The sequence below is a fragment of the Plecotus auritus genome (genome assembly GCF_963455305.1).
Source record: "Plecotus auritus genome assembly, chromosome: 3".
NCBI lineage: Eukaryota > Metazoa > Chordata > Mammalia > Chiroptera > Vespertilionidae > Plecotus > Plecotus auritus.
The window spans coordinates 15,001,043-15,011,001 of record NC_137772.1 but is presented as its reverse complement, the minus strand read 5'-3'; positions in this window follow the sequence as shown (position 1 = coordinate 15,011,001).

Here is a 9,959-nt window from a genome sequence, read left to right as displayed (position 1 = left end):
ACTGAGCCAAACCGGTTTCGGCTAAGATATGGTCTTTGTAAATAAAGATTTCTGGTTTTGTAAGTAGATAGACATGTTTAAATATCTTTGACATCATGAAGACCAAGATTAATGTTACAGTAAAATTGGATTTTACTTCTAATTGTACCTCTTAACAGCATTATGACCTTGAACAAGACGTTAAACCTCTGAAAGCCTTCATTGCCTCACTTGCAAATGAGATAGTTCATGCAAACCTCTTGGTCCAGTGCCTAATATAGTTCTAAGAAAAATTTTGGCTACTCTTAGCTACTTGTTATTTAAATGCTATCTATATGTCTATGAAATAAAAGAAGTCTATAAGATGCCATGCAACATACCTTCCTCTGCATATGATAACAATATTTTTACTGCATGTACCTGGAAATATAAGGATTTATAAATGATAGAGGAGATTCATGGGTTTACCCCTCCATAATTTTTATCATGCATTCATATTTCTCTCTACCTATTTGATTCCAGCCTGCAACCTATTATTGTCTCTACCCATAGGAAATTGCCCACAAATGCTATCATTATTTTTTTAAAATACAATGTTTTTACTATGTAATAGGTCTAGAAATTGTAGAAATGGACAAATTCAAAATTCTTGTCCTTAGCGTCTTGTTGGAAGAGAAAAAAACTTAGCTAATGTTTATGATAAAATGATGAAAGTGATTGCCAAAGCAGATCCTATATCTCTTGTATTATTACTTACTAGTGGCCCAGTGCATGAAATTCATGCACTTGGGGGGGTCCCCCCCATCCTGGCCTGTGCCCTCTCGCAGTGTGGGAGCCCTGCGATCAATTGCCCCACAGAGGAAGGCCCCGCCCACCCATCCGTGGCTCCTGGATGGATTGCCCCAAAGAGGTAGGCCAGAGCCAGGGGTCCCACCTCCGCGGCATGCATGGGGCCACGGGAACCCCAGTGGAAGCCACATGGAGCAGCTGCAGGGACCTGCCCCCATGCCAACACACATAGCGTCAAGCCCCGCCCACCCTGGTGATGGATTGTGAGGGTGTGACGGCGTGACAGCATAACGACCATATAGGCTTTTATTGGTATAGATTCCTTATGTAACTTTCATGAGTGCTTGCCTTGTCTTCCATAAAAATATGTATGCTTTTTGAGGGCTAGATTATTTATTTTACTTATTTTAAATCCTAAGATTACCCACCAGTGTGCCATATGCCCTATAGTAGCATGCTAAATAATTGTTGATTAAATAATAAGTGCATTACCAAACTCCCAAGTAATTGACTTAAGAAAAACATTAAAAATATTTTCAGTAGAGGAGTAAACTGTCCATAATCCGAACAGTTTAATAGAATCACTTATTTCTTTGTGTATGTTAAGTGCTGTGATCATACCAAATACTTAATTTTGTATTTTTGAAAGTAGTAATATTAAATAGAACTTAATTTTCACTTTTAAAAAGAGTAGGCCTATGTACTATAAATAATATCTTTTAATAAATCTACAACTTTCTAGCCATAATAACAGTGAATAGTCAGGACAATTAATAGACAGAGTTAGTTGTGATTTACGTAATTCCTAAGGTCATTTTCCTTTGAATTTAGACTATATTATGGACTTAAAACAAAAATAATGTCTTACATTGATGTGAACTCAGTGGTTTTTGCTTATGCTAATACTGAACTATTTTTTTTCTTAAATTAAGACTAGGCATTGTGGAAGTGATACCCATTATTAGTGTTGAGAGAAAGTTTATTTGAGATTTAAAGCCACAAAGAGGGTAACTATGTTTGAATAATTGTGACCATATGTGACTTCCCATGGTTTATTCCATGGAAAACTCTTTTTACTATCATTCTTTCACAAGTGTATAATGGAGTTTTCCAGAAATTATATGATGTGTGATATCACAACAGATTAAATGTAGAAACAGTATGAGAATACAGCTGTCTTCTATTAAGCCAGATATTAATAAGACTGGTAAAAATGTAAAAAAACTTACAATCTTCACTCCAACTTTAAAAAATAAAGATGCTATTTCTGTTAACAAGCAATGAACTTACTATTCCTCTTAAATAAATTGTGCAAAAGTTTTCCTCAGTTCTAATTTATAATATGGCAGATATTGATAGATACAGCCCACATAAACAAAAGCTCTGTAGGTCCTCACTAATTTTTAAGAGTATAAAGGGGTCTGAGTTCAGAAAGTTTGAGAACTGATGCAACATATCACTAATTGTCTAATTATAGGATTAGGCAAAGAATTCAGAAAGACAGCTCTTAATGGACTGGAGGATTCTGGGAAGACTTCTTGGAGATACAGTCACTTGCATTGGGTCATCCATGATAAAGGGGGATTTGAGCATTATGGACTGGAAAGGGCCTCTTGGTCAGGAAGCCCGATGGAGTAAAGACACTGGCACAACCCAGAGTGTGGGGTAGGGAAATGGGGTCCGTTTGCTGGAATGGGAAAGCAGGTAGCAACCAAGTAGTAAAAGGAACAAGAGACAGGTAGAAAGACAAAGGCTGGAACCCAGGACCGGGGAAGTTGCAATGTAGTCAGACTGGCTTTAGGAAGCCATGAAGACTTTCAAGCAGGAGGGTGACATAAATGTAACGCTGCTCTGGGGAAATTCACCTTGGTAATGGATTAGATTCTATAGAGAGGGAAACAGCAGAAGTGTTATCACAGGAGCCCCTGTGTGAATTGATAAGGACCAGAGCTAGAGCATGAGGGTGTGAAACCTGAGTGATGGGGAAGCACTAAGGGGATTAGAACACACAGACAGCAGGGATTAGAAGTAAAGCTGAAATACCAATAATGATGATAAATCATATTTTGATTTTTTAAAAAATATATATTTTTATTGATTTTAGAGAGGAAGGGAGAGGGAGAAGGAGAGGAAGAGAGAAACATCAATGATGAGAGAGTATCATTGATTGGCTGCCTCCTGCACACTCCACACTGAGGATTGAGCCTGCAACCCAGGCATGTGCCCTGACCGGGATTAAACTGTGACCTCCTGGTTCATAGGTCTATTCTCAACCATTGACCCACACCGGCTGGGCTTACTATTTGATGTTAAAGAAGCCTTTGGATCATAACTACTAAATGATATTTGGTATAATTTAAATATTCAGTATAATTATTATATTAGAATTTTTAATTGTGTGAACTCATCAGCAAAGTGTATGAAAACATTTAAATTAATGTGAATAACTGATGAATTCTCCATGTCAATCATGCCAGGCCACTAAAGATTTCCTATATTTTGCAGATTGATACACATGATTGGTCTGTTCACTTAATGATAAAGAAAATAGAGGTCTTGTCGATTTAAAATTGTTCTTCAAACATTATTAATCCTTTTCTATGTGAAGCTTGAATGCTCCTGATGTTTGCTTTATTCTTTCTTTTCTACTTATAAATAAGTACCTATTTTCAGACAGTAAAACCTTTAGATGGTTTAAAATTCCAGAGCAAAGAACATGCAGTTAAGTGTCTGCCTCTCACATCTAGCTGCCAGTTACTAAGCTCCTCTACCAGGAGGCAGCAGTGTTGGGAAGCTTGCTTTCTTCAAAGTGGCACAGGCACTCTGCAATTAAGCCCCATTATGAGAAACAGTTTCAATATCACTGGATAAAATAAATCCCTGACTTAAAAGGCCTTCTCACTCATTTTGAACCAATATTCACTATAAATCTCCCTTTCTGTATCCTATGTTAATTTATATATAGTTTTAATGAGTAAATGAATTTTTAGTAATAAAATAATTGTAGATTAAATCCATTGACTAGTAAATTGTGGTACTTAATTTTAGGGCTTCTTGGTAAGCCCCGCTTTTAGCCCAGAGAAATATCCTTTGATGCATTTAGTTCCTGGAATAAATGATGAACTCTTTCAGGAAACCAACTGAATATGTTATAATATTCTACCAATAAAACTTAACAACTGATTATAAATTCAGGGTAATACTTTTAATATGAGAATAAACTCATACTACTCAGCTTAGCATTTGTGGTGTTTAAAAAACACACACACAACTACCCTTCATTTCTTTTCTTGAAAATGACAAGGTTACATTGAACATTTATTCAGTAAAATAAAATATTGACATATGAATATAAGCATATATGATACCTTATCTGGTTAGTTTAGGAAATAAATTAGGAAGACAGTTGTGTATTTGGAGATTCAGTATATAGTTTACTCATTAATTTTAAAAGTTTAATGTAATCTTATGTGTGTGTGTGTGTGTGTAATTCCAAAAAAAAAAAGATAATTGAAAGGAAGTAAAAAATAAGTTAAATTATTCACTTGTATCCTAACAAATCACAGTATTTTTAAGCCATGAGAACCACAAATCAAAATAACACTGTTAGGCATTCTGCAGCAAACTCACATCTGCCCACGCTCAGACAGTTTGTTTGGAATAAAAAGGATAGTGAAGTTATCTCTCCTGCTCACCTGGCCGCATACTTTCCTTTCCAGTGTTTCCCTGGCTCTGGAGAACACTTCTTCAATTACTTGCAGAAGCTCAGAGACACTCTCTACACACGCCTGTGACCCTCGTGAAGTCCTTTCCTTTTTAAAGAAGTTGCTACAGATTGCTTGAATTAAATAGCTTCAATCATTTGTCCATATACCTAACTTCCTGCTGTATAATTTCATTAAGATAAATTGAATGTTCTTAATGCGTCTAGAAAACTCTGGCTGCATTCTCCCAAAGAGTGGCCAGACTCTGGGCTTTGACCTTAGAGCATCTAACATACAAGAATGTGAGAAAATAATGCCCCCTCCCCATGTTCCCCTCAGTCAACCAATGAACAGTTCTTTGAAATGATTTCTTTTTTACCCTAATATATGTTCCTCTGGCATCTCCAGGTATATAGAATATGTTGAACAAATAAGTGAAATGCTGTTTGAGATAACCAAATGGTCAATAATCAAATCAGACACTAAGGTTGCTCTGAAAACAACCCAAACATAAGTTTGAAAATGTAATTGCACAGGTGTATGCTGTTTAGTACTGATTCTGTTTCATAAGTCTTTTCCTAGACTAGTTCTTTATCCTGTGTTCTAAATATTAATTTAAGTTGGCTTTTATAAAAGTTCCAGGACAGAAATCAAACAGTAATGAAAAAAAAGCATATACAATGGTTTTTACAAATGCTACTAAAGTATACGAATAAAAAGGCATGTTTTAATTTAATGTTATGAGAAATGATTTTAGGTTGAGGTCTAACAATATTTATAAAAATAGTTTACTTCCTATTGATTACATAGACATCGTACTTAAATATTTCAGTTATTGCCCAGCTGGCGTGGCTTAGTGGTTGAGCATCTACCTATGAACCAGAAGGTCAAGGTTCAATTCCAGGTCCAGGCACATGCCTGTGTTGTGGGCTCGATTCTCAGTGTGGAGCATGCAGGAGGCAGCCGATCAATGATTCTCTCTCATCATTGATGTTTCTCTCTCTCTCCCTCTCCATTCCTCTCTGAAATCAATAAAAATATATTTAAAAAAATATATTTCAGTTATTTATTAAGGTACAGTTTAAAATAATAGACTATATTCTGGAATATTTCTAGGAAACACTCTTTACAGAAAACTTGGTTTAAATATCCAATTTGAAAATACTAAAATTACTTAGATATATCATTTAACAAATGAGTATGTTTAGGGAAATGAGAAAAGGCAGCTAGGATTAAATACTAATGCCTAATATTTCAACCCTCGGTTTCCGAGTTCTGTATAATCAACATGAGCCTCTGTATGACAGTTCTGGGGGAAAAACTTGTATGCTCCTGTATTGTGTCAGATACAGTAGTAGGATATGGACTGAAGTCTCTGTTCACATCCTTTTTCTGGTGGTCTATTCTCCACAAAGCAGCTAGAGAGATACTTTGACATGTCATTCCAATATCTGTACTTTTTAGATAAGAACTATGCATATATTTTGTCTCTTGCTCCTACTCCTGTATCTACCCTAGTATATAGATTCAGTTAAATATTTATGTAGTACCTCTGACCACAATGGAAGTTAATATATAGCATTAAAAGGTCTTAGGCACTGTTCTAAATAGTCTGTATGTATTCACTATTTCATCTTCAGAGTACTATTCTGACCCTTACTTTACAAATAAAGAAGCGGAGGCACAGAGAGGTGATGTAATCTACCGAAGCTCACACTGACAGTTAAGAAGTAGAGCAAAGAATCCAGCTCCAGAGCCCATGTTCACAAACAGTTTCCTTTGTGTAGTGGTGCAGGGTGTACACAGTAAAGTAAAGCCCAGTTCCTGCCCTCAGTGTCCTCGGCACGAGGGGAACAAACATGTTTTCAATGCAATAGTAAATGATCATCATAACACTACCAAATATTTATGAAGAGTGTATATTTTGAACTTTGTAATAATCCCCTTACATGTTTTATTTATTTTTATCCTCATAGGAATCCTATGATTTTTTTAAAAAAAGAAAATTAAGATAATTTTGCTCAAGATGAGAAAGAACAAATCAGCTCCTGGCTTCAGTCAGCTTGGAGCTGATCTGGTTCTAACAACAGGCCTTAGTATTCCTCTGTTGAAGCTAAAAGATTTCACAGAACATGAACATCAAACAAGTCCACTCTGTGACGGTGACTGAGCAAGACAAAAATAATTCCCTTCCATCATCTGTCAGAGCAAAGACAAGAACAATAGCACCATACAAACCATGAATATGACCAAGCATCCGCCTTGCCCAGCTAATAAAGTGACTGCTCCTTTTTTTAAATCAATTTTATCTTTAGCTCTATATTGTTCCTTTAACCCAGTGGTTCTCAAACTTTCTAATGCCGGGACCCTCGAATACAGTTCCTCATGTTGTGGTTACCCCCAACCATAAAATTATTTTCGTTGCTACTTCATAACTGTAATTTTGCTACTGTTATGAATCGTAATGTAAATATCTGTGTTTTCCGATGGTCTTAGGCGATCCTGCTAGCGGTTCTCAACCTGTGGGTCGCGAAGGTTAAAGTTTAACCTTCTAGACAAAAATTATTAAGATAACCTACCATGGAAGCCTGGCCAGTGTGGCTCAGTGGTTGAGCATTGACCTATGAACCAGGAGGTCACAGTTCGATTCCAGTCAGGGCACATGCCTGGGTTGAGGGCGTGATCCCCAGTGGGGGCATGCAGGAGACAGCCAATCAATGATTCTCTCTCATCATTGATGTTTCTATCTCCCCCTCTCCCTTCCTCTCTGAAATCAATAAAAATATATTTAAAAACAAACAAACAAAAAAGATACCCTACCATGGAATGTTCTCTGCTTGTGATGGCCCTCAATCCAGAGCAAAACCACACTTCCTTGAATCCTCCTTGAAAGGTTAAACACAAGCCTAAATCCTATAATAATGAGCCAACAAACCCAACCTGGTTTCCCTTCCAGTGTGTTTGTTGGCTGGAGGCTATTAACAGAAATGGAGTTTCCACCAAGCTCAGCAGACACTCTCACTGTAGGAGCAGGACACAAGGCTTAGGAATCACATGCACACTGAAGACCCTTCAAATCTCTGTCTGTTGACGTGTCCAAGGTGTCCCGCTGGCCATGGGTGGGAGGTTAATTCTATGCTGAACTGAGCTCTGACTGATACTTCATTGTGATTGTTCAGCATTGGGGTTATTTTGTTTGTTTCTTCACTTAGGAATAAGTTATCTTGACATGTTTAGTTTAGTCCCATGATCAGATATGTTTTGCTTCTTGGTGAACTGTTTTCTTGCCTTGCAGTATTTGCTTCCAAGATCTGCTTTTCTTTCTTTTCTTAATATGTTTTTATTGATTTCAGAGTGGAAGGGAGAGGGAGAGAGAGATAGAAACATCAATGATGAGAGAGAATCATTGATTGGCTGTCTACTGCATGCCCCCCACTGGGGATGGAGCCTGCAACCCAGGCATGTGCCCTGACCAGGAATGAACCGTGACCTCCTGGTTCACAGGTCGATGTTCAACCACTGCGCTATGCAGGCCAGGCCATAATCTTCTTTTCTAGTCTATGTGAGGAACAGTCTGTAAGGAGGGGACAGAAATAGACATGGAAAGTCTCCCTTTGAGCCAGTGCTGAGGAAGGAGGAATTCGGGTGTCCTCACACGGTGTTCTGTGGGTAGAAATGCTTTAGGTCACCATTTCCAAATGAGTTTTCCTTCAGTCTTGTGAGAAATGACTTATTTAGCTTCATAAATAAATGAGTCAGGGGGTTTGTCTGGGGTCTGATTGAGGCAAATTCCAGAGACACAAGTTTGCACAAGTACCAGACTGCTGCATTTCTGGAACTTCTCAATCTAAAACTGCACCTCTTTCAGGTCCAAACCCTGTTTCCTTAATGTTTTATAAGCCAGTCAGAGAAGGAAAAGTACTATATGATTTCACTCATATGTGAAATTTTATGAACAAAATGAACTAATAAGCAAAATAGAGACAGACTCATAGATAGAGGGCAGGCTGATAGCTCAGGGAGGTGTGTTGAGGAGGGTGGTAGAGGGATTGAGCAAAAAAGAAAAAAAAATGAGAAAAAAAATCATGGATATGGACAGCAATGTAATGATTGCTGGGGGGCGGGTAGAGGTGGGAGAGGTAGAGGAGGGTATTGGGAGAATAAATGGTGATGAACAGAGACATGACTTAGGATGGTGAACACACAATACGGTGTACAAATGATGTGTTATAGAATTGTGCACCTGTAACCTGTATACTTTTTTTAACCAGTGTCACCCCAATAAATTAAATGAAGAGAAAAAAGTAAATATAATGCTTACATACCCTCTGACTGATGACATTTCCCAGAGACAATTTGAAATTGCAGTGACTACTGGGGGAACTTTTGACATTAGCAAGATGTTTACTTGATCGCTCCTTTGGAACAAAATGGGAAGAAACTCTCATGAAGAGATTGTCTTGTCTACAACAGAGAGATTATTTTATTTCATTAGAAGACCCCTCTTCAATTTCATTTCTATACTTCAGGGTTCAAAAACCCTGGCTTTTAAATTTTATGGCTAGATAAAATTGTCAAGGACACTCTCTAATTTTGTGTGTGTATATATGTCAAAATGCGTTTTTCTACATCTAAACTTTGTCTCCTCTTCTTGCAGATAGGAGCTAATAAGCCCTTTACAACAATAATTTAATTTTTGTCTGAAGTTAGCTTCTCACTTCATATTTTTTCTATTCCTGTTCCTCTCCTTCTCTTTTCCTAGTGCTTGAGTTTTGCAGAGTAGAAAAAAATATTTTGTTGGTATGTGTGCACTCTTGGAGTATCTAGTGTAGACAAACATTATGTTCATTGAAGCATTATTTACAATAGCCACGCTATGGAAGCAACCTATGTGGATAAATAAGTATGATACATACATACAGTGGACTATTACTCAGCCATAAAAGAGAATGAACTTTTACATCCTTAACAACAAGGATAGACCTAGAGGATATTATGATTAGTGAAATAAGTCAGACAGAGGAATATCATATGAATTCACTTATATGTAAAAACTAAAAAACAATAAATGAACATTCAAAACAGAAAAAAATATCATAGATACAGAGAAGAAACTGATACTTGCCAGATGGAAGGGAGGCGGGAGATAGAGAGCTGGGTGAAAAAGGTGAAGGGCGTAAGAATTACAAATTGGTAGTTAAAAATTAGTCACTGGGATGTAAAATGCAGCATAGGGAATATAGTCAATTATATTGTAATAACTGTATGTGGTGCCAGGTGCATACTGGAAATATTTGGGTGAATACTTTGTGCAGTGAATGATTTGCAAATCAGAGGACGTAGCCCTCCATATGATCCGAAGACAGGCTTCCACATGGGGTCATGGGAAGGGAGGAAGGAATTTTAAAAGAAATAAATTGCAGATGATGATCATGAAAGAGAAAGGCTGCTAGGGAAAGGAGGTTATAAACTCATATGACTCATTTT